This window comes from Xyrauchen texanus, chromosome 8 (assembly GCF_025860055.1).
Source record: "Xyrauchen texanus isolate HMW12.3.18 chromosome 8, RBS_HiC_50CHRs, whole genome shotgun sequence".
Lineage (NCBI taxonomy): Eukaryota > Metazoa > Chordata > Actinopteri > Cypriniformes > Catostomidae > Xyrauchen > Xyrauchen texanus.
Genome location: NC_068283.1, coordinates 45,548,638 through 45,572,860, shown reverse-complemented (window position 1 = coordinate 45,572,860; position 24,223 = coordinate 45,548,638). Strand labels below are relative to the sequence as shown.

At 39.6% G+C, this 24,223-nt stretch overlaps 1 protein-coding gene across 1 annotated transcript in view; it reads right to left on the bottom strand.

Annotated features, from left to right (window-relative positions):
• Window positions 1–20,117, bottom strand: part of LOC127648277 (interferon-induced very large GTPase 1-like) — a 341,847-nt gene extending 321,730 nt beyond the window's left edge. Inside the window, 1 exon segment of the mRNA XM_052132865.1 lies at window positions 20,049–20,117. The gene's annotated coding sequence lies outside the window, so the exon portion shown is untranslated.
• Between the last annotated feature and the right edge of the window lie 4,106 nt (window positions 20,118–24,223).

Genomic DNA, 24,223 nt, shown 5'->3' with positions numbered 1-24,223 from the left:
TGTGATGTTTTAAATTGTATTACTGTGAAACACTTTGGTCAACTCTATTGTTTTAAATGCAATACAAATAAAGTTGAATTGAGATTAAAGAGCAAATATTGTGATTTTAATTATATAAATATATATTTGACATGTGCTGCGTGGTTCACAGTAGATTAGTGCTCTGCTCTGTCATCTGATACAACATGAATGATTCTCAATGTCTCTGGAGTTTCTAGTGGATGAGAGGTCTGATTTATTTAATGTACGCAGCTCATCCACAGTAAGATTGCAGACTTCAGCAGTTTAATAAATCACACTAAGACATGTCACAATTTTAATTAGATTTATTGTCCATTTCAATGTAAAAAGAGCATGTGCATGTGCTCAAAATGAGCCTGTGAGCATTTTAAAGGTGTCTTGTGTCAGTCATACTGCATGCCAGTACCAGATAGTCAGTGCTTGGTACTACTGTTACTGCAAAAACATTTGTATCGTTATTTTAGTATTGACTTCGTACCAAAGTAAAAAAACTTTTTAGCATTTTTTTTTTTTAAGTGATTTGAATAATGGAGACAGTTTCCTCATAAACCACGTTTATAACATAATACCCTTGTAATTACCCGTTTTAACCTAAAAACCACCCAAACTCACACACACACACACACACACCCTCACAACAGTGAGACTTTTTACAGTGTGTTGGTCGATTTGTCTTATATCTACAGTGTATGATATTTTGATCATATATGAACTCGCTTTTGATGTGAGTGGTCCCAGATTCAAAACTTCTTCAGGAGTGGTGGCGTAGTGGGCTAAAGCACATATCTGTTAATCAGAAGGTTGCTGGTTCGATCCCCACAGCCACCACCATTGTGTCCTTGAGTAAGGCACTTAACTCCAGGTTGCTCCGGGGGGATTGTCCCTGTAATAAGTGCACTGTAAGTCACTTTGGATAAAAGCGTCTGCCAAATGCATAGGCTAAATGTAAATGTAAATGTAATGTTTAAAATTGATTGAATAACTTCTGACAGACTTTTGAAAAGAGAAATAATCATCTGTGGTAACATTATTTGAGAGGTCACACAATCGTAATCTAGACAGTTTGTTATGAAACGAGTTTATGAAGTCTGCTTGAATATATTTACAGAATGAGCAAATTCTGATAACCAGATTACCAGTTATGTGCTTAGACCACTTCACCACCACCACATTAGTCAGTGTTCACTTGATACATCAAAGACAATTACAATTGTACAATAACAAAGAATGACATTATTATTATGATCATATATCAACTCAAATATTTTAGGTAATGCAACCTCTGTTGATAACCCGAGGAGGAGGGCTTCCCCAGCTGAGTCTTAGTTCCTCTTAAGGTTTGTCCTCATCTATTAAATGTCTTTGGGAATTGTTCTTTGCCACTGTTGACTTTGGCTTGTTCACTGGGGGGTTTGTGAGGCACAATTTTCTATTCCATTAAAAAAGAAAATATCTGATTTCTGTAAAGCTGCTTGATAGAAATGTGTATTCTACACAAATAAAACTGAATAAAAAAAGAAAACTGAATTTAATTTCACATAAACATTTCCAGCTGGTGCTGAGTTCATGCAAGTCATTTAGGTTTAGAGTTTAATAAATTCAATATAAAAACATTTCAGGTTGAATTTGTCTCTCAAAGTAATATTCAAGAATATTTTATGAAAGAAGTTGGTTGTATTTATTCTCAAAAAAGAAACATCAACAGGGAATGTGCACATCAAGAGCATTTGTTTTAGGTGGTCAGGAGATACAAGTCATGGGAAAAAGAAAGCACACCCTCATTGAATTCTATGGTTTTATGCATCAGGACATAATAAAAATCATCTGGTCTTTAGCAGGTCTTAAAATGAGGTAAATACAACCTCAGATGAACAACAACACATGACATATTACACCGTGTCATGATTTACTAAACAAAAATAAAGCCAAAACAGAAAAGTCATGCGTGAAAAACTAAGTACACCTTATGATTCAATAGCTTATAGAACGACCTTTAGCAGTAATAACTTCAAGTAATCGTTTTCTGTATGACTTCATCAGTCTCTCATATCATTATGGAGGAATTTTGGCCCACTCTTCTTTACAATGTTGCTTCAGTTCATTGAGGATTGTGGGCATTTCTTTAAGCACAGCTCTCTTAAGGTCCCGCTACAGCATTTCAATCGGGTTGAGGTCTGGACTTTGACTGGGCAACACTTTGATTCTTTTCTTTTCAGCCATTCTGTTGTAGATTTGCTGGTGTGCTTGGGATCATTGTCCTGTTGCATGACCCAATTTCGGCCAAGCTTTAGCTGTCAGACATATGGCCTCACATTTGACTCTAGAATATTTTGGTATACAGAGTTGTTCATTGTCGACGGTGCCCCAGGTCTTGTGGCTGAAAAACAAGCCCAAATCATCACCCCTCCACCACCGATCTTGGTAGTTGGTATGAGGAGTTTGTGCTGATATACTGAGTTTGGTTTTCACTATACGTGGCACTGTGCATTATGGCCAAACATCTCCACTTTGGTCTCGTCTGTCCAAAGGACATTGTTCCAGAAGTTTTGTGGTTTGATCAGATGCAACTTTGCAAACCTAAGCCGTGCTGCCATGTTCATTTAGAGAGAAGAGGCTTTCTCCTGGCAAACCTTCATAACAAACCACACTTGTTCAGTCTTTTTCTAATTGTACTGTCATGAACTTTAACATTTAACATGCTAAATGAGGCCTGTAGAGTATGAGATGTAACTCTGAGCATTGCACGGTCAGAGCTTGGGGTGAGTTTGCTGGGATGTCCACTGCTGGGATGATTGGCAACTGTCTTGAATGTTTTAATCTTTCTCAATGTAGAATTATAGACTCTAAATTGTTTGAAAATGACCTTATAACCCTTCCCAGATTGATGGGCAGCAACAATTGCTTCTCTATGATCATTGCTGATGTTTTTCCTCCTTGGCATTGTGTTAACACACACCTGAATGCTCCAGACAAGCAAACTGCTAAAACTTCAGCTTTTATAGAGGTGGACACACTTGCTGATGATCAATTAATCAAGGGCATTTGATTAGCAGCACCTGGCTGCTACTTAGCCTCTCAATTCCTATGGAAGCAGTAAGGGTGTACTTAGTTTTTCACACATGGCTTCTCCATTTTGGCTTTATTTTTGTTAAATAAATCATGACACATTGTAATATTTCATGTGTTGTTGTAGTTCATCTGAGGTCGTATTTACCTCATTTTAAGACCTGCTAAAGACCAGATGATTTTTATTATGTCCTGATATGTAAAACCATAGAATTCAAAGGGTGTACTTTCTTTTTCCTATGATTGTACCTGTATTTCTAAAATTTCTGTAGAGAATGCATTAACCTCCTGTGTTTGTGTGCAAAGACAAATGTATTTTGAAGGTCTCGCGTCTGACTGGATGTATACGCTAAGCATTCGCGTCAAAAGCAAAGTATACTTTGTAACGTAAAGCCCAGTGTTAACCTGTCTGAGGGGGCGGAGTAAGAAATCCCATAAGTGTTTCCATTAACACATTTATCAATCTCTCTCTTTCACTCTCTCCTTTTATCTTAGATCAAATCACTCAAATTATTTTTACCTGATATTAGAGTCGATTGCTCTTTTTCGCCTCTTTCTCAGTCAATGGTCTTTCTGTTTGATGAGAATCATCTGACTGTGGAGATTCATGCGACTGTGGAGATTCATGCGACTGTGGAGATTCATGCGACTGTGGAGATTCATCTGACTGTGGAGATTCATGCGACTGTGGAGATTCATCTGACTGTGGAGATTCATCTGACTGTGGAGATTCATGCGACTGTGGAGATTCATCTGACTGTGGAGATTCATCTGACTGTGGAGATTCATGCGACTGTGGAGATTCATCTGACTGTGGAGATTCATGCGACTGTGGAGATTCATCTGACTGTTGAGATTCATCTGACTGTGGAGATTCATCTGACTGTGGAGATTCATCTGACTGTGGAGATTCATCTGACTGTGGAGATTCATCTGACTGTTGAGATTCATCTGACTGTGGAGATCCATCTGACTGTGGAGATTCATCTGACTGTGGAGATTCATCTGACTGTGGAGATTCATCTGACTGTGGAGATTCATGCGACTGTGGAGATTCATCTGACTGTGGAGATTCATGCGACTGTGGAGATTCATCTGACTGTGGAGATTCATGCGACTGTGGAGATTCATCTGACTGTGGAGATTCATCTGACTGTGGAGATTCATGGTTGATGAAAACACATTAAATAATAATTTCTCATACTCATATCATGAATTACATTTTCAACTCTCTGACAACAGACAGAGCATTTACACATTATTGACAGCTATTCTGTTATCAGATACTTCCATCACAGTGAGGAAATAATATGATAATATTATACTATAGATATCAATATTCATAAACACCAGAATAACTAATGAGAAGTGTAAATTGTGGTAAAGTCTGTAAAATCTTGTGTTTATAATAATTTCAGTCTTTTATTGAAGGTGGGGCTGTAAACTTCCCCAAAGCCATGTTACTATTAATGAAAACTAAAACGTAAATTACATGAAAACTTTTTTAATTGAAATTTGAAAAGTAACAAACTGAAAAACTGACACTAAATAAAACACATTTTCATAACTCTAATTCATGAATATTTTCATTTTGTTTTAGTTAATTTCAGATTTTATGTGAAATATGGCTACATGGACTCTTAAGCACTGCCATTCATTATATATATATATATATTTTTATTTTATTTTAGTTAAAACTTTTAAAGAATCTTCTTGGAAAGCATTCCTCTAAAGGATGTGATTATTTACATGTGATTGTACATCAGTTCTATACATTTCCAAAATGTGGATGTTTGTTTGTTTTTCTATAAATGAAAATGTACGAACATGAATGCAATTGCAGTCTTTAAAGCAAATGTGTGTAAATATTGTTTCTCAGATCAATATGCAGGACCAATTATAAGTCAACTATAAGTTTGTAAGTTGATTTAACTTAAAAGTGCAACACTGTGGGGTTTTAAATTATTAATAATTTTAATTTGTATATTATTTTAATAATATTTTTATTATTATTTTACTTTAAAAATTCAATAATTCTCCACAAGACTGGAAGTAACAGATCAGGCTGTGCAAACTGAAAATAGCCTGGAGGTTGAGAGATTGAGGAACTTCAAAGCATAGTGCACAATATTTAAATGATTACTATTAATGTCATATTCAATATGTTAGAATGAAGTGCATCAATTGGTAGAATTAAGTGCAAATTTATAGAGCATAATTAATGAGGCAGGCCACACCTAATTTAAACCTCAATCAACAGGTGTGTTATGGTTATAAGCATTGAAGTATTTGGTAGTATCTGGTAGTCTGTTAAACCTTATGAATCTGGAAATTCATTTAAAGTTATTTCCAAACTTTTCAAAATTCACTATTCCACTGTATGTAAAATATTCTACACACGGAGAAGGTTTCAAACCACTGGCATTCTGTGCAGGCCAGACCGTCCCACCAATTCACCCCAAGAGCAGAGTGCAAGAGGCTTCAGGAAGTCTCACGGGACCCCAGGGTGTCAATAAGGAATCTAAGGGCAGCTCTTGGAACAGTCAATGTGAAATTGCACCAGTCAACAATTGGAAAGAGACAGCATAACTCTGGGTTATATGGGAGGTGATAAAGGAAGAAGCCTCTGCCCATTAATATAGTCCTAGAGTGTATTATGTGCTGTCCATAATGGAGGGAAGTCCAAATTTCAATCCTGTTGAAATTTAATAATTATAAATGTACAATTATAAGGAATGTATACAAGTTAATTCAGCCAAAGTGGGCAACACCAGCAACAAATGTAGGGGTGTGTGGTGTACTTGTTTTTTCCACAGAACTCTGTAGATATATCACCTTTACCCAAATTTACTGTAGATCAATAATCAATATTCCCACATATTTAAAGAAAAAGAAAATCATGGTTTGCTCTTTTTAACAGTACTGTTTATTAGCATTATACCAAATACCCTGCTCTCTAGATATTGCCATCAGCCACTGAAAAACTCATATTGTTCAACCACTAATAAGGACTATAGTATGGAAACTGGTTATTAGGAGTGTGTTCATGTATCACTAATGTCTATTTGAAATTCCACACAAAATATAGATAACACAGTATCAAAGTATCAAGACTTTTAGTATTAAATCATTTCAAATATTGCTATAAATGTCATAATCCATAACACTGAGAGCAGCTATTCAAGTAAATCTAGTAAAAAGAAAAAAGTGATTCTCTGCACTCTTACCATTCCTGCTGCTTTTGTCTTTGATGGTCTTCGCCGTTGTGATCCCAAAAAATGTCTTAATGCTCCCAGTAATCCTCCGAATATTACAGAAGCTCCTACTGGTACTGCTGCTCCTGATACTGCTGCTCCTACTACACCTAATAAAACTGCTCCTACTGCACTTGATACTGATGCTCCTACTGCACTTGATACTGATGCTCCTACTGCACTTGATACTGATGCTCCTACTGCACTTGATACTGATGCTCCTACTGCACGTGATACTGATGCTCCTACTGCACTTGATACTGATGCTCCTACTGCAAGTGATACTGATGCTCCTACTGCACGTGATACTGATGCTCCTACTGCACTTGATACTGATGCTCCTACTGCAAGTGATACTGATGCTCCTACTGCACTTGATACTGATGCTCCTACTGCAAGTGATACTGATGCTCCTACTGCACGTGATACTGATGCTCCTACTGCACGTGATACTGATGCTCCTACTGCACGTGATACTGATGCTCCTACTGCACTTGATACTGATGCTCCTACTGCACTTGATACTGATGCTCCTACTGCACGTGATACTGATGCTCCTACTGCACGTGATACTGATGCTCCTACTGCACTTGATACTGATGCTCCTACTGCAAGTGATACTGATGCTCCTACTGCACGTGATACTGATGCTCCTACTGCAAGTGATACTGATGCTCCTACTGCACGTGATACTGATGCTCCTACTGCACTTGATACTGATGCTCCTACTGCACTTGATACTGATGCTCCTACTGCAAGTGATACTGCTGATATTGCATGTAATGCTCCTTTTATTACTGCTGCTATCATTGTTGTTGCTGCTGCTGGTAATGAGTTTTTTGCTACTGTAAATAGCCACTGTGCTACTATTATCATTCTTTTTACTAGGGCTACAGCTGCTTGTATTTTATCTATTACCCATTGCATTTTCTCTACTGCCCACTGCATTTGTCCTTTTGCGACCACTACTACTGCTGCTCCTGCTATTGCTCCAGCTACTGCTGATCCTTTCTGTGTTTGTGCTTCCACCAATATTCCTAATATTGCTGCTGCTATGCCTGCTACAGCTCCCACTCCTGCTCCTGCTCCGGCTGCTACTGCTATTGCTACTGCTCCTGGTCTCGCTCCCCAAAATGATTGTAAAAAGTCTACTCCAGCTCCTGCTCCTGCTCCCGCTGCTGCTCCCGCTGCTGCTCCCGCTGCTGCTCCTGCTGCTATTACCACTACTGCTGTTGTTGTTGCCACATGTACTATTATTGCAACTGCTGCAACTGTCAGCACTATTGTAACTATTGTTGCTGTTACTGTTAGTGGTGCTTGTTTCCATGTTATTTTTGGCAGCAGTGATAGTAGCGTTGCCCTTACATTTCCCGCTGCTGCTTCTGATTTTGCTTCTGCTGCAACAATGAAATGACTAAGCAATTTAAACTCATCATCACTGAATTATAACCATTTATATATGCTTATTAGTATGTATAGAAAATTGATGCTATTCAAATAAAATGTAATGATCTTACCCATGTTGCTTGATGTCACATCATCAGAATATATATATCCGGTCTTCTCATAATCACATCTTTACTCTTGTCAGGTTCACAGCTCATTTCCCCCTCCTTTTCTTCAACCCATTTACTCTCCTTTAAAAGGTCAACATTACAATTTATGCCACTCAGAATTTACAAAGTCTATGAATATTTATTAGTATATAACTTTTTTGGGAAATGACAAAAAAAAAAAAAAAAGACACAAGTTTTCACATTTCCAGAAGCGCACCAAACATACCACCACCCGCGGTGTCCTCCTCTTTGGAGAGACACCCCCCAGCTTGGACCATATATTTGGCCCCCAGCCGAACGATTTCATTCCTTCTTTGGGGAGAACAACAGAGAGAAGGCCATGGCTGGGCCAGCCAGTCCTTATACTTCTGAGCAGTTAGCCAATCCACTAGGTGCAGGGGACTGCTTCATACCTGCCAGTGTGTTGGGGGTAGTTATGCGATGGCTTGCTGCGCTGGCTACGAGGCATACAGAGGTCTGCCCGTCTCGCACCGCCAGTCTGTGTAACTCAGTTCAGCTCTTGTGGCATTTTCCATTGGGACCCCTAGTGTCACAACATCTCATTCCCTCCATCAGGGAACGGAGGTTACATCAGTAACCGATACGTTATCTATCATTTAGTTTAAGAGCAAGTTTAACGAGGCTAAATTAAATATTATCAGTGGACATTGCTAAAGACCCGTTAAACATTAAAAGTTCATTTTGTTTCAAAGAACTCGTGTGTGTGTACAGTGTACTGTGTGTACAGAAGATACAGTGCTCTCTCGAGCAAGTTGAAAATCTCTCTGGATATTTGTCAGGCCAGTAAATTACTAAGTTTCAGTTAATTGTATTTATGCTCGTCCAGGGCCTGTCAACTCTGATCTACTGAGACAATTTCAGCTTGTGTCAAACAAAATGTGTCTTGTGTGTTCCGATAACATGTAGTGGCACCCTCCAACATATAGACTGAAATTAAAACTAGTAATGCCCGATGCGTGAATAAATCACTCTTTGGAGTCCGTTATTCTCAATGAATTGGTCAAACATGCAAGCAAATCGTAAATGTTTGAAGAGCTTTGTCACTCAGTAATGCAGTAATGGGATGCAGAATACAGAGAACAAAACAACAATAAATGAACTGGATACCTAAAATGTATTAAAACATTTTTCAATGATGAAGAAGTTTGTGTGCATGTTCGAGTGCAGCCTGTTAACTTATTTTCTGCAGGTAAAAACATTTTCTATCCAAAATTGTATGAAAATAATCACCTTTCTTGGATGACTTGTTTCAGAATCATCAGATGTTTGCTCTGGGCTGCTGTTTCCTGTTGGACCCTTCTCTGTGTTTTCAGTTGAATCTGAAAAAGAGAAAAACACATTATCTTACACTAAGAAACTGGGATTTACACCTGGCTGATCACTTCTGTTAGATAGCTATGAATTTAAAGACTATGTAAGATGCTTGCAAACAGACTGGAGATTAAAATAATACCAAAGTGTGCCTCATTTACAAAAAAACACTAAAAACAGATGAAAATGAACTTTCCTGTGAATTTTTACTTTTGCTACTTAAAAATGAACTTCGGCAATATCTTCCAAAGTATTTATTTTTTATTTTGCTGCCACTTTTTGTCAAGATAGGATAGCTGAAGTAGTATTTTGTTCGGCTGATCGCGCACATGATAAGATCAGCACAAGCATAGTTAGACGTGTACACACCGCCGTCTCTGTGTTTGACGTGTTTCTTTGAAGGGCAACAAGCTCTAATAGCGATTCCAAACCAGGAATAAAGTACCCTTACTTATCCTTAGTCAAAGTGAAACATGACTTCAAACTATTGTGACAGATGTGAAGGGGGAGGAGAACACTAAAGATTTCCACATGAATCCATCAGTGCATCCTTGCGTCTTGAGACACCTGTGTTCCCTATCAAAAGCTACACTTGATGCTGCGCTTGATTTAGCGCTTTGGGAACGTCTTTTAGGAGTGACCAGTTGTGAATATGTGTGCAACACTTCAATGAAATTGACAGGAATTTATAGCCTCTGCTGATGAAATCATCAGGATGTGCCGGTACCAGGGGCAATAAATAGATGCGCCACAGGTGAATCATCAGGTCTTTTGTCTTCAGACCATTCTGTATGTGTTGTGCTTCACAAGCCTGTCGAATGTTCTACTTTCCTCTGATAGGAGTTAGATTTGTTAGGCAGTGTGCAGAAATCTTTTTTTTTCCTTTTCTTCTTTCTTCTATCACTTAAGTGTGAAAGACAAAGAGAAAATGAGTGATAAACAAAACAAATGGTTTGTGTTTCCCTGTTTACGCCATTCAATTCATGAGAGGGACGATGAGTCTCTTGGGACTGCGGATTCTGAGTTGCCTATCTCTGAGCATTCCTCGCGTAATAATAAAGCGGTTGAGGAATTGTTCGAGGTAGTTACTAGTGCAGTGGCTAGACTACAGTTAGACTGGCCGCATGAACAAGAGACCCGCAAACGCACTAAACTAGAGGCGTCAAGGCGTTCAAGTTCAAGATGCTAACCGTCAAGACAGTCGTGTCTCAAATCCAACATCGCGATTGGTTGGTCACGATCGATCTCATGGACGCATACTTTCATATAGAAATTCTGCCACAACACAGGAAGTTCCTGAGGTTCACTTTCGGGGGCGAAGCTTTCCAATATCGGGTTCTTCAATTCAGCCTAACCTTATCACTTCACGAAGTGCATGGATGCAGCACTGGCTCCTTTGTGACTCCGGGGCATCCGCATTCTGAATTATATAGACAACTGGCTGATACTAGCACAGTCACAAGCACTGGCATTACAACACAGGAAGATCGTTCTCTCTCCCACTCAGGAAACTACCTATCTGGGGATCGTATGGAATTCGATAATGATGCGGGCATAATTGTCTCCCGCTCGAATCGAGACCATTCAGAACACCCTGAGCAAAGTCAGGCTAGGCCAAGGTTGCACTGTTCGTCAGTATCAACGAATACTCTATCGGCTTGCCACGCCTTGATTGACGGGATGCCATTGGGGAAACATCCTCTGATCCTCTGACTACCTGCCTAAGGTTCCTTTCTCGGCCGTACATCCGGTCACTCTTGAAGCCTTCTGTTCCCCTTCTGATCAGGAGAGAATTCACGGACTGTGTCCAGTCCATCCCCTTCATGCTTACGTCCACCGCACTAGCCAGTGGCGTAAGTCAGGGCAACTATTCGCTTGTCATGGGGGCCGTAACAAGGGGGCGGCCGCCACCAAGCAAACAATGTCACACTGGGTGAGGGATGCTATTGCCCTTGCCTACGAGGTGCACGGTTATGCTTCGCCAGTAGGTATCAGGGCTCACTCTACCAGGGGGGGTCGCCTCTTCTAAAGCTTTGTCTAGAGGTGTCCCTCTGCAGCATGTTTGTAATGTGGCAGGCTGGTCCTCTCCGCACACATTCATAAGATTTTATAGTCACTCAGGGCTCTTACGTCCTTGAGTCAACATCACAAGCTCATGTCTGAGACCTCTCTCGCTCTTGTGAGCACAACTACACAACCGTAAGGGGTCCAGACATCCGCAGTGCGGCAGCGTGGGTATTCTCGTTCCCAAAGTGCTAAATCAGCGCAGCATCAAAGTGTAGCTTATGATAGGGAACGTCTCGGGTTACTTACAATAACTGTAACCCCTGTTCCCTGTAAAAGCGGAACGAGATGCTGCGTTCATTGCTGCACTTAGGAGACCCTAGGACTGCTCTTCAACTACCTGACGATGCACCTGTAGCGCATCTATTTATAGCCCCTGGTACCGGCGCATCCTGATGATGTCACCAGCAGATGCTATAAATTCCTGTGCAGAATCTCGTTCCGCTTTTTCTGGGATCAGGGGTTACAGTTAAGTAACCTGAGATGTTCTGCCTTATTCATCATGATGCATCTTTTTTTTTTTTTTGTGCAAGAACACGTTTGGTCTGAACCAGGATCAGAAATGATCAAGGACTCAGGGAAAAATGCCACTGCACTGAAGATGACCACGAAATGAAAATCTGGGAGCAAAAAAAAAAATTCCACTTATGATTTCTATTTCTTATTTTTAACAACAGATATATTTATTTTTATTCTAGATCTAGTACATACGTATCACATGCAATTATTTGATGCTCATTTAAATGTATAGCTAACCACTTATCTGATCATTTTTAAGAAATGTATTAATCTTAAGTATTTTATGTAACACAATGATGTCATATTGTCATATTTTGTATGGTTAGAAAAAATATGACCAATCAGTTCCCTCATAATGGTGAAAAATGCCCCTTATAACAACTCCAGGGGGCAATTGTTGCCCCTTAATAGAAAAGTTCATTTCTGACTAGTCTAAATAACCTCTTTTAGAAGAACACATAAATTTTCCACATAGCTGTGATTCCACCTGTACTTGTATTTATGATTGTATTCATACATTGTTTGATCCTATTGAACATTTATATTGAATAAACTCCACAGTTTTATTTCCATTTGGTGGTTCACTGATCTTTTCTGTATATCGTGGTGCCGTTTTGTGGTCCGTTCTGCGGTGGCTCATTTTAGCTTATCGGGGCCCATTTGGCCCATTGCACGCCCGATCCAATGGCCCTCTCAGTTCTCCTGATGGCCAGTCCGCCCCGATCAGCCCCAAAGTGTGTCGGCCCACCGGGAAAATGCCTGGCATGCCAGAAAGATGTTTTAAATTAAAAATAAATACACAACACTAGAAAAACATCAGTGTGCTTTTTTGAACACTAACATAATCCAATTCTATAAAAAATTTTGTTTAGATTACTTCTGAAAAAATGCCAACAAAATTCCCAGTTTTAAATAAATTGCCAAAAGAATAAAGCATTAAATAAATAAATTACCAAATGAAAAAAACATATTGTTAGATCTATATAATTGCCTTTGCTTCACAGAAACTTAAATGAGCTTTACCCTGTTCTGTAGATGAATAGTCGGCTGAATGACATTATCAGAATGTTCTAGACTTTTCTCAAGACTATAAACTATCAGAATTATTTGTCCAATGAGTTCAACTTCAGAAAACAAACTTTTGAACATTTTAAAATGTTTAAATATTTTAAATCTAACCCTCTTTACCTCAGATCACATTTACTGCTTCTTCAGAAAATATAAATTACATTATGATGATAAAATATATTTTAGATGATAATCGAGTTCAGTTGGTGGTTAAAAGTTGCTGGAGAAATATGCGGGACATGATGCAGTTGTGATGCTTTAGATGAGATGTTTGTTTAAAATACTGAATATCAGGAATGTATCATATATGAAAACACTGATATTACACACATCAATGTTTCTTTAATATCTGTGCACACATCATAAACACATCGATGATGATACTGAGACTGAAAGTTTTCGCCATCCATCCATCCATCCATCCATCCATCCATCTTCAACCGCTTATCCGAAGTCGGGTCGCGGGGGCAGCTGCTCCAGCAGGGGGCCCCAAACTTCCCTATCCCGAGCCACATTAACCAACTCTGACTGGGGGACCCCGAGGCGTTCCCAGGCCAGTGTGGAGATGTAATCTCTCCACCTAGTCCTGGGTCTTCCCCGAGGCCTCCTCCCAGCTGGACGTGCCTGAAACACCTCCCTAGGGATGCGGCCAGGGGGCATCCTTACCAGATGCCCAAACCACCTCAACTGACTCCTTTCAACGCCAAGGAGCAGCGGCTCTACTCCGAGCTCCTCACGGATGACTGAGCTCCTCACCCTATCTCTAAGGGAGAAGCCCGCCACCCTTCTGAGGAAGCCCATTTCGGCCGCTTGTACTCGCGACCTAGTTCTTTCGGTCATGACCCAGCCTTCATGACCATAGGTGAGGGTAGGAACAAAAATTGACCGGTAGATCGAGAGCTTTGCCTTCCGGCTCAGCTCTCTTTTCGTGATCAACGATGCGATAGAGCGAGTGCAATACCGCCCCGCTGCCCGATTCTCCGGCCAACCTCCGCTCCATTGTCCCCTCACTCGAGAACAAGACCCCGAGGTACTTGAACTCCTTCACTTGGGGCAAAACCTCATTCCCTACCTGGAGTACAGACTCCATCGGTTTCCTGCTGAGAACCATGGCCTCAGATTTAGAGGTGCTAATCCTCATCCCAGCTGCTTCACACTCGTTTTCGCCAATACTTTTTAAAAAAAATTTATTGGAAAATTATGCGAACATATAATACAAGAATAATTAAATGAGACTTGAACAATTATGTAAATTAACATTGGATGACAAAATTGGAGACAAGAGAAAACTAAAATAAATAAATAAAATACATAGGTATCTAAATACATAAATTAAATAAACAGAGGCAATGGATTGACAAATTATGATACAATCAAAAGTTTGTCATCCAATTTAACAATTTTGACACTTTTTTATTGTTCATTGTCTTTAGTGTCCTAATTAGGCACTTAAAGTCATGGAGAAAATGAATAAGTTTGGGTATTGTTGAGGAAAATGTACATTTATGAATAAAGTGTTTTGCCCATAAAATTACCACATTCCCTATATATTCTATATTATAATCACAATGAGAAAAATAACAAATTATATCACACAATGTTAAGGCAATATCTGATTTAGTTTTTGAGAATTTGCATAGGTCATACCAAAACTTTTGGATAAGGGGACATTTAAAGAAAAGATGTTCAATTGACTCAATTACAATTCAAATCCTTATTACCAAATTTACATGTAATATCGTTAGTAGGATATATTTTATGTAACATTTTTAAATGTATTTCTCTAACTTTGTTGAGGATACAAAATGTATATGGTAAGAGCCATGCTTTTTTCCAATTAATATTCAATATTAGTGAATTCCAAAAAAACTTTCCCCTAGGAGTAATTCGTTTCCTTGAGAGAAAAACATTTCCTATAATTTTATTACTACATTTTGGGTCGTAAATTTACCTAATTAATTAAAATAACCTACCTGTTCATCACAAAGTTGCAACGCTGCCTGTTCATCATAACGCATTCGCATCAATATCAAAAGCCAGTATTTCATGTCAACAGCGCATCCACTCTCATAGTATGGCAGGCAATCGCACAATCTCATGAGGGCAACTCGATCAAGGTTCATTCACTTGTCATTCACAGTCTGCCTGCCCGAGCGTTCCCCATCGGGGAATTAAGATAATTATTCAGGCATATCATCATATACAGTCAACGCTTATCACACGGGCTCTCATTACTTCATTCAGTAAGATTCCCCCATTTTGCGGCCGCCTTCGCCCAAATCACGTAACGGGTGCGTTCCAATCCAATTCATCATCCCTATGCCCTACTCACTAGGAAGTCCGAGCCCATGATGTGAGCATTCCGAGGGAGCATGACATAACAGTTTCACCCGTTTTGATATTGCATGTTGTCATCCGCACTTCTGGCACAAATAAACAAATTGCTGTTTCTGGAGGACTGCTATCACGCAACACAGATCGGATATCAACGTCGAACACTTAGACCTTCGAAAAGACGTACAATCTGTAAACATTAATCGCATATCCATGCATGCATATATCAGAATGCAAATATATTAAACGTAAGTAGAGTGACGTCACTCCCGAGTGCAAAAAAATACGTATCAACGGGTTAATATAGCCTTCACCAAGCCTTGTGAAAGAATTTACTTTGTTCGGTACAACAATCGATGAGGTTCCCAGAGCGCCTCCAAGGGCGCACTTACACAATCCATAAAACGCAGCATTTTATTACTCCAGATCATTCAGGCATCATCAAAGAGCAGAAATTTGTTGGCATGTCTTCACAAATCATTCCCTCATCGTGGTCAGACCACTACAGCAACAACTAATCAGAACCAATATGATCGACATATATAAATGCCGGAAAGCAGCCATACATGTTTGGGCGTGTGCGTATCTGGTCTCCGGAATATGTCAGAGACAATGGCAACTTGGCACATCAGCTGTCGAATCAGCTATCAAGCACATTCGGAAGGAGATTTGCAAATATTCACAAAATATAAAGCGCGATACTGCATCTTCAGGTCGTAAAGGTGGGACATAAACAGCCGGAACTGATCCATGCTTGAGAATCACATGTCCACTGCATCTTCAGGGCTCTATGCCGGGAGTACATAAGACTCTCATGTTCCTTTTACAGCCAACAACTAAACTCTCATGAAGCTGAGACATTATTCTTCTCACCGTATTTTCTCCAGCTCGAGGAATAAGAGGGAGGAGAGAGAGAGAGAGAGAGAGAGAGAGAGAGAGAGAGAAGGGGGGGGGAAGAAAAAAAAAAACCACAACGAGCCACGTCTCTAGAATTCTAGACATCACACATATTCTCTAACCATGCAAGCTTCCCCCTAAAGAAACATGACAGGATCAGGTCTATTTTCACGTCGTTCCCTGGTCAGTTTGGGTCTCCTAACACAATCTCCAGCCCTATCAGGCCACCTCCATTTTGCCATGCTTATCATTCCTCAAGGCCACTCCGCAGTTTTTCCGCATCCTCACACTAGCTCATTCCATAGACGGCCTCTCCTACCCACCAATCGATGATGGCTGGCGAGAATCTCCAGATGACATGCCCCTATTCTCGGACATGGCTCCCTCAATAGGATTCAGGGGTTGCTGTCTAGGACCATGGTTCACAGGGGAATGGCCAGAATTATATACTTCTTCAATATAGCTTCCTACACTCCAGACGCTCTCTTCATAAGTAATCCCATTGCTAGACATTTCATAATTGAATGTATTTAAAAAATGTTCTCGATCTACAATCCCAGTCTCGATGTGGCTCAGCGGAGGGAAGAAAGAAATGACACAGAGACCCAAGCTTCAAATCCTTCCTCGCCATTCGTACAGCACTTCATCATTCGGTCCAGCAAACAACCTTCCCCTCTACCCTCCAATGAAATGGTTCTTTACCCTATATGGGGTCAAATATATGTTTGAGTTCAGAAATAGGAAATACATTCCCAGAACCACTGCAGCCTCGTTCCGCAGTGACGCAGCAAGCTACATCTACAAAAGAAGTTTAAAATAGGCCTTCTTATTCCACACCCATCATCACGGCCAGCGTCATATGGGTTCCCCCCAGAAACTCAAACGCATCGTAGTCATGCGACAATTCCGCAGTCGTTACTACAATCAATAAAGTCTGGCCCTCCTCGAACCATCATGTCCCCTATGAGACGTCTGACATGGCAGAGCATTTCCTGTAACTTCTTCATCCCAGCCAGACACATTCCCAGGTTTTTCAACGTAGTCTCTGACCCCCTCCCTCGCTTCACAGGAGTTCCACAGACCAGCTCGACGAGCTCATACTGGAATCTACAATGAAGATGCTCTGCTGCTGCTCTCCCCAATCGTACCTGAAATAGTAAACTTGACCCAAATCATCAAACAAGCTCAACTCCCCATCAGCCATAAGTTCTCATGCATATCTGGTGGTGGTTGGAGGCTCTTCCCCAGCTCATCCTTACCTACACAATGTTTAAATTCAAGCAAGCTCTCCGTTCGCAAGGACAGCACATAACTATGTCCCCCCCTCCCCGGGCTTCCATAATCTCAAGCACAGTTCCTTCGCATAGGTATTGCTCAAACCAGCCGCCCTCGCCGGAAGCTCGCACCATAACGAGATGGCTTTCAACAAGGTATGGCACGACAACATCGCCATTATCGTATGGCGTTATGTATGCTGTTCACTCTGGCAAAGATAACCATCAAACAACTTTCCCTCGTCGGAGGGTTTTCATATCAAATGTTTTCTTTCAACAAAGGGATTGCACGCAACATTGCCATAATCGTATGGCTTTACGCATGTTGCTCAACTTTCGGCAAAGATACCTCAAACAACTTTTCCCTTGTCGGAGGGTTTTCATATCAATGTTTTTTTCTTTCAACGAAGGGACCGCACGCAATGTCGCCATTATAGTATGGCTCTACACACGTTATCCCCTTCGGCAAAGATGCCTCAAACAACATTTCCCTCGCCGGAGGGTTTTCATATCAAATGTCGTTTATCTTTCAACAAACTACACTGCACAGCAATGCCAGCCTAAAGCAAAGATTCTGCTCAACCAGGGCCTCTCGACGGAGTGCCCGAAATCACACTCAAAAAAAAAAAAACGAAAAAAAAACTGCATTCCCATCGCAAATGCTTCACACAACCACGTCAGAGGTATTGCAAATTTCTTGTCAAGTTCTGACACTCGCATCTCTTAATTCCTCCTCCAGAATGAACGCCCAACACAAGACCTGGTTCGTACCAAACTGGATCATCTCTTTTGAGTGTAGTATACTACTTTCTCTCTTTTTGAGGGTAGGCTCCTCGCCCCTGCCTCCTATCTCTGGCAGGACATGACGGTTCCGGGTACAACTCCCTCGGACTGCCGGACGGGGCCTATGCCAAAGAGACAGACATCACCTCCCGTTTTACATCTATCAAATATGGTGAAAAATGCCCCTGATAACATCTCCGGGGGGCAAGTGTTGTCCCTTAATAGAAAAGTTAATTTTTGACTAGTCTAAATAACCTCTTTTTGAAGAACACATACATTTTCCACATAGCTTTGTGAGGTAGTGAGTTAGTCATTAGCAGCTCTAAACCATCCAGTGTTTTTTTTTTTTTTTTCGCTATGAAAATATCAATGATTGAGAACAAACATTGATATTGATAAAAAAGACAAGTTTTACAAAGATGGTAAAATATGATCAATAGACATTGCTAACACCTGTTGAACAATGAAAAGTTTCAACTTTTAAGAACAAACTGAAAGGAGTTAAATGACGTTCATTGAATTTATGCTCACTTAAGTTTTTGTGGGAGTGAAATACCGGGGAGTTCTAGGTAGGGATTTGCCCCTGTACTACATACAGCACAGCATAACTTTTGTTTTCAGTTGGAGAGTTTCAGTTTTATGATTTCTGTACACTGCAAAGGGCCACAGAGGCCTAACCACATCTTCCACAGTTTATATGCATTATTAATACAAACTGTTATATCCTTTCTTATATGCTAAAATGAGAACATTCTTGACCCATGACTTCAGGAAAAAATACTTCATGTATATGTTAAAAATATATTTATTTTTATCTTTTCTATTATTTTCTTCTTTATCTTATTTATGTAAACTTGGACATTGGGATGGTTTACATATATATTTAAAAAACAATTTGACACATTTTATTATTTTATTTTATCATTAACTTGAACTTGTCTTTATGATTGTATTCATACATTATTTTATCTTATTGAACATTTATTTAGAAAAAACTAATGCTGATGCAAACGAAAATTATCTTTAAAATTTCACAAATGTCGTCATAATATTTTCCGTTTAACTCAAGCACATAAACTCTGTCAATACATCAAATGTTGCGAAAACAAATGTTTCTGGTTAGGAAACACTTCTTGTCAATAAAATTGGCATTAATGCAAAAATGTAGACACATGACAGAGTTTACCCCAATCATTAGCCCGTGTTAATCATGACGACAGTATTGAAAATCAATTTATTATACGTGATTATGGATTGATCTTTATGGCATATAGAGACGATCTGCAAATGTGACACTTCCAGGAGTGCAACACAAATATCTAGTGCACATTTATGGAGCCAGAATTACGACAAAACAATTTGAATTTGAATTGTGTCAATTTGAATTATAGACTTTTGAATTTGAATTATAAGTGTGATTTTTGCCAAATGAAATATTACGTTGTATTTTAAATAGGTTTGAATTAGAATTTTTTAAACTCCAATCCTGGATATTTCATATTTAACCAAATTTAATTTTAATTTTATTTTTACAGACAGCTGCAGTAAAATAAACTAGAAAATAAGAAAGATAATATTTTGTCAAATGCAGGAAAAACTGGAAATATTTTATGATCTTTTTATTTAATTTAGTTAGTTTGAAACAATGTAGGACAGTTTCAGTTTAGTTTTATCTTTTTAAAAATGTTGTTTACATTTCTATTTCCATTTACTGGGTTATTTTATTTTAGTTTTTATTTTATTTTCAGTTTCAGTTAACTATAATAATAATATTGCTGCATATATGTGGTTATCTCCTTTAGGAAACGAGATTTCCCTCATTGGTAAGTTTGGATAAAAGAGTCTGATGAATTTATAAATGAAATATAATAAAGTCAAACCTGAGAGCGAGTCTGGATTCCTCTGTTGACTTTCACACAGTAGATGTATCTTGGGTTCTTGAATCACTTCATGTAACGGAAGGTAATCTTCTGCAAGTCTCTCTTTCTACTACTTCTTCTGTAATGCACACTGTTGTGGATTTATATAGTGTACCCATGTTACATAAGACACGTGTCAGCCAATAAGAGGGAGTCTGTAAGCTTTTGAACTACATTGGTTTTCATTAAATCATATGATGTGAGAGAAACGGTCTGTGAACGCCAAGTAAACAGTTTCATCTTTGTTTCGTTTCTCTTTCCCTCTTTCTCTTTTCTCTTAAAGTTTCTGGTAAATAACATATTTTGTGGTAAACTCAATGCAAGCACTGCAGTAAATGTTTCATCATTCTTTTATCTAAAGATTCCCAATAATGTCCCATGTACAGTATGAGCCCCATAATAGATTTAACAAAGATTCTGTGGATTTGAATGACTTATTTAAAAACAGAGAGACAAATTCATATATAAAACATACATAGTGCTGGCATGACATTAGAAGGACACTTTGACCACAGGAGAAATGTGCCACTAACAACAATAGGACTGAGATTTGTTGAAGATTGAAGTATTACACTATAACGTGGCTCATAATCTCAGGATTCGGTCAAATTTCAACTTAAATACTAAACTTGTTTATACTACAAATGATTAATTTTCTGAAAACTGCACAACATTAAGCACTTATTACACCACAAGCATTAAAGCCCTTTCATTATTTATTTCTTTATTTAGACATATTGTTCTTAACTCAGTGTAAAGGATTTCCTCCAAGGGATGACACTTGAAGCACTTGCTCGAAGGTGAGGTTCTTTATTTTCAACACTTAGACGCGCACACAGCGCTTTTACAAAGACAGGTATTATTCAAATACACACAGTAGTTCTGTAGTCAGTCTCTCTCTCGATGGAGGCCCTCTGGCTGCCTTTTATACTGCTCTCCCCGTGCTCACTGAAATTAGAGACCGGTGTTAGACATAATTTAGCTCAGGTGTAAGCGCCCTTACCGCTTTTCTCTCCCGGACGGGCGCTTGACCACACCCCCACTGCCACACTCAACAATAGACTCAATCAATTACTGTTTAAATGAATACTGCTCAAATGTCCATCACACTAATCTAATGACTACAAATATAACATTTATAGCAGTTTTCTCCTTTTATGTACTGTAGACAAGAACTGGAAATGTTTTCCTTTGGGTATGTTGTTTTCAAGCTCATGCACAATAAGAGGCCAGATTTTAAGAAGGTGTTAAGAACAAGTTTAACAAGGCTGCTAAAATATTAATGGACATTGCTAAAGACCCGTTAAACATTAAAAGTTCATTTTGTTTCAAAGAACTCTGTGTATACAGAAGATACAGTGCTTTCTCGGGCAAGTTGAAAAACTGTCTGGATATTAGTCAGGCCAGTAATTACTAAGTTTCAGTTAATTGTATTTATGCTCATCCAGGGCCTGTCAACTCTGATCTACTGAGACAATTTCAGCTTGTGTCAAACAAAATGTGTCTTGTGCGCTCCGATAACATGTAGTCGCACACTCCAACATATAGACTGAAATTAAAACTAGTAATGCCCGATGCATGAATAAATCACTCTTTGGTGTTATTCTCAATGAATTGGTCAAACATGCAAGCAAATTGTAAATGTTTGTACAGTAATGGGATGCAGAATACAGAGAGCAAAACAACAATAAATGAACTGGATACCTAAAATGTATTAAAACAAAACCTGCAAATGCATTAAATCATTTTTCAATGATGAAGAAGTTTGTGTGCATGTTCGAGTGCAGCCTGTTAACTTATTTTCTGCAGGTAAAAACATTTTCTATCCAAAATTGTACAAAAATTCAAACATTAGATGAAAGCACTTAAAATGACAAAACATGACCATGACATTACAATATTTATTATTTTGGTGATTTTTTTGCGAAATTCTCCCAGGGGTGCATGCCACCAGACAACCCTACAACATCACAGTATTTAACACAAAGACAACACCTCCTCATCACTGACCCTCAACACTGGAGCCCCACAGGGCTGTGTTCTCAGCCCACTCCTGTATTCACTATACACACATGACTGTGTGGCAACACATAGCTCCAATGCCATCATTAAGTTTGCTGACGATACGACGGTGGTAGGTCTGATCACTGACAATGATGAAAGAGCCTACAGAGAGGAGGTGCACACTCTGACACGCTGGTGTCAAGAGCACAACCTCTCCCTCAACGTCAGTAAAACCAAGGAGCTTGTAGTGGACTTCAGGAAGAAAGACGGAGAACACAGCCCCATCACCATTAATGGAGCACCGGTGGAGAGAGTCAGCAGTTTCAAGTTCCTCGGTGTCTACATTACTGAGGAACTCACATGGTCCGTCCACACTGAGGCCGTTGTGAAGAAGGCTCACCAGCGCCTCTTCTTCCTGAGACGGCTGAGGAAGTTTGGAATGAACCAGCACATCCTCACACGGTCCTACACCAGCACTGTAGAGAGCATCCTGACTGGCTGCATCACTGCCTGGTAAGGCAATAGCACCGCCCACAACTGCAAAGCCCTGCAAAGGGTGGTGCGAACTGCCAGAAACATCATCGGAGGTGAGCTTCCCTCCCTCCAGGACATATATACCAGGCGGTGTGTGAAAAAAGCTCGGAGGATCATCAGAGACTCCAGCCACCCGAGTCATGGTCTGTTCTCACTGGTACCATCAGGCAGGCGGTATCGCAGCATCAGGACCCGCACCAGCCGACTACATGATAGCTTTTTCCCCCAAGCAGTCAGACTGTTGAACACTTGATCTATCAGGATCAATAATTAGCACTGCACTTTATTCATCTATAATTTCACACTGGACTGTCAACATATTCTCCTCAATATATTACTTCATATATATTTATATATTTCATATACTCTTTACTTATTGTATATTGTGTATTCTATATTGTGTGTATTGTTTACTGTACATTGTATATAATTATTGTGTTGTGTAAGTATGTGTACATTTGATATGTAAATTGTTGTTGTGTAAGTATGTTGTTTATTGTAATTGGTATATGTCTCGTCACTGTCATGACTGCTATGTTGCTCGGAACTGCACACAAGAATTTCACCTACTGTTGCACTTGTGTACATGGTAGTGTGACAATAAAGTGATTTGATTTTGATTTAGATTTTGACAAGCGGATATTTCAAGATTAAAATTGCAGTTCCAACTTAAGGCAACACTTTGAGTTAAGTTGTGGCTCTAATGATAAATCAGATATTTCTATGACATGGTGATTGTTATTTTCAGGATGATTCTGTAAATTTGGGCTCTTGTGAAAACATTTTTTAAGTGTACATTTTAATCTGCAGCAAAATATAAGTGCTCTTTTTCCCACGTCCCGCATGTCATGAGCATTATTTACGCATTTACCCCATGCCCTCGCGGGGGTACTTGCAACTATCACAAATACTTCGGGCTGATTAGTGCAGGGAAACATCCTTAACATGTGAATTAAACTGCCTACTGTATAAATCCATCCATATAAGACCGTCGGTGGACAGCCATTTTCAGGTCTTTGTTTGGGTTCACATCCATGCTTCACAATGACATTCACAGAGTTCTCCCATAGCCACTCTTCCTTGTCTTGGCTGTGTGCTTTATGGTCATTGTCCTGTTGGTAGATGAACCTTCAGCCCAGTCTGAGGTCCTGAGCACTCTGGAAAAGGCTTTTATTAAGGATATCTCTTTATTTTTCTACATTCAGCTTTCCTTCTACCCTGACAAGTACCCCAGTCTCTGCCGCTTAAAATCACCCCCACAGCCTGATGCTGCACCTCCATGCTTCGCCATTGGGATGGTGTTGCGCAGGTAATGAGCAGTGCCTCGTTTCCTCCAGACATGACACTTCGAACCGAGGCTAAATAGTTCAATCTAATAGTTCAATTTCATCAGACACAAGAATCTTGTTTGTCACCGTCTGAGTCCTTTAGGTGCTTGTTTGCAAATTGAAATTCAGTCTTGCACGGAGGAGTGCAACTTGCTCTTGGGAACCTTCAATGTAGCCAATTGTTTTTATAGCCTTCAGATCTGTGCCTCTACTCAATCCTGTCTCTGAGCTCTGCAGGCAGTTCCTTTGACCTGATGGCTTTACTTTTGC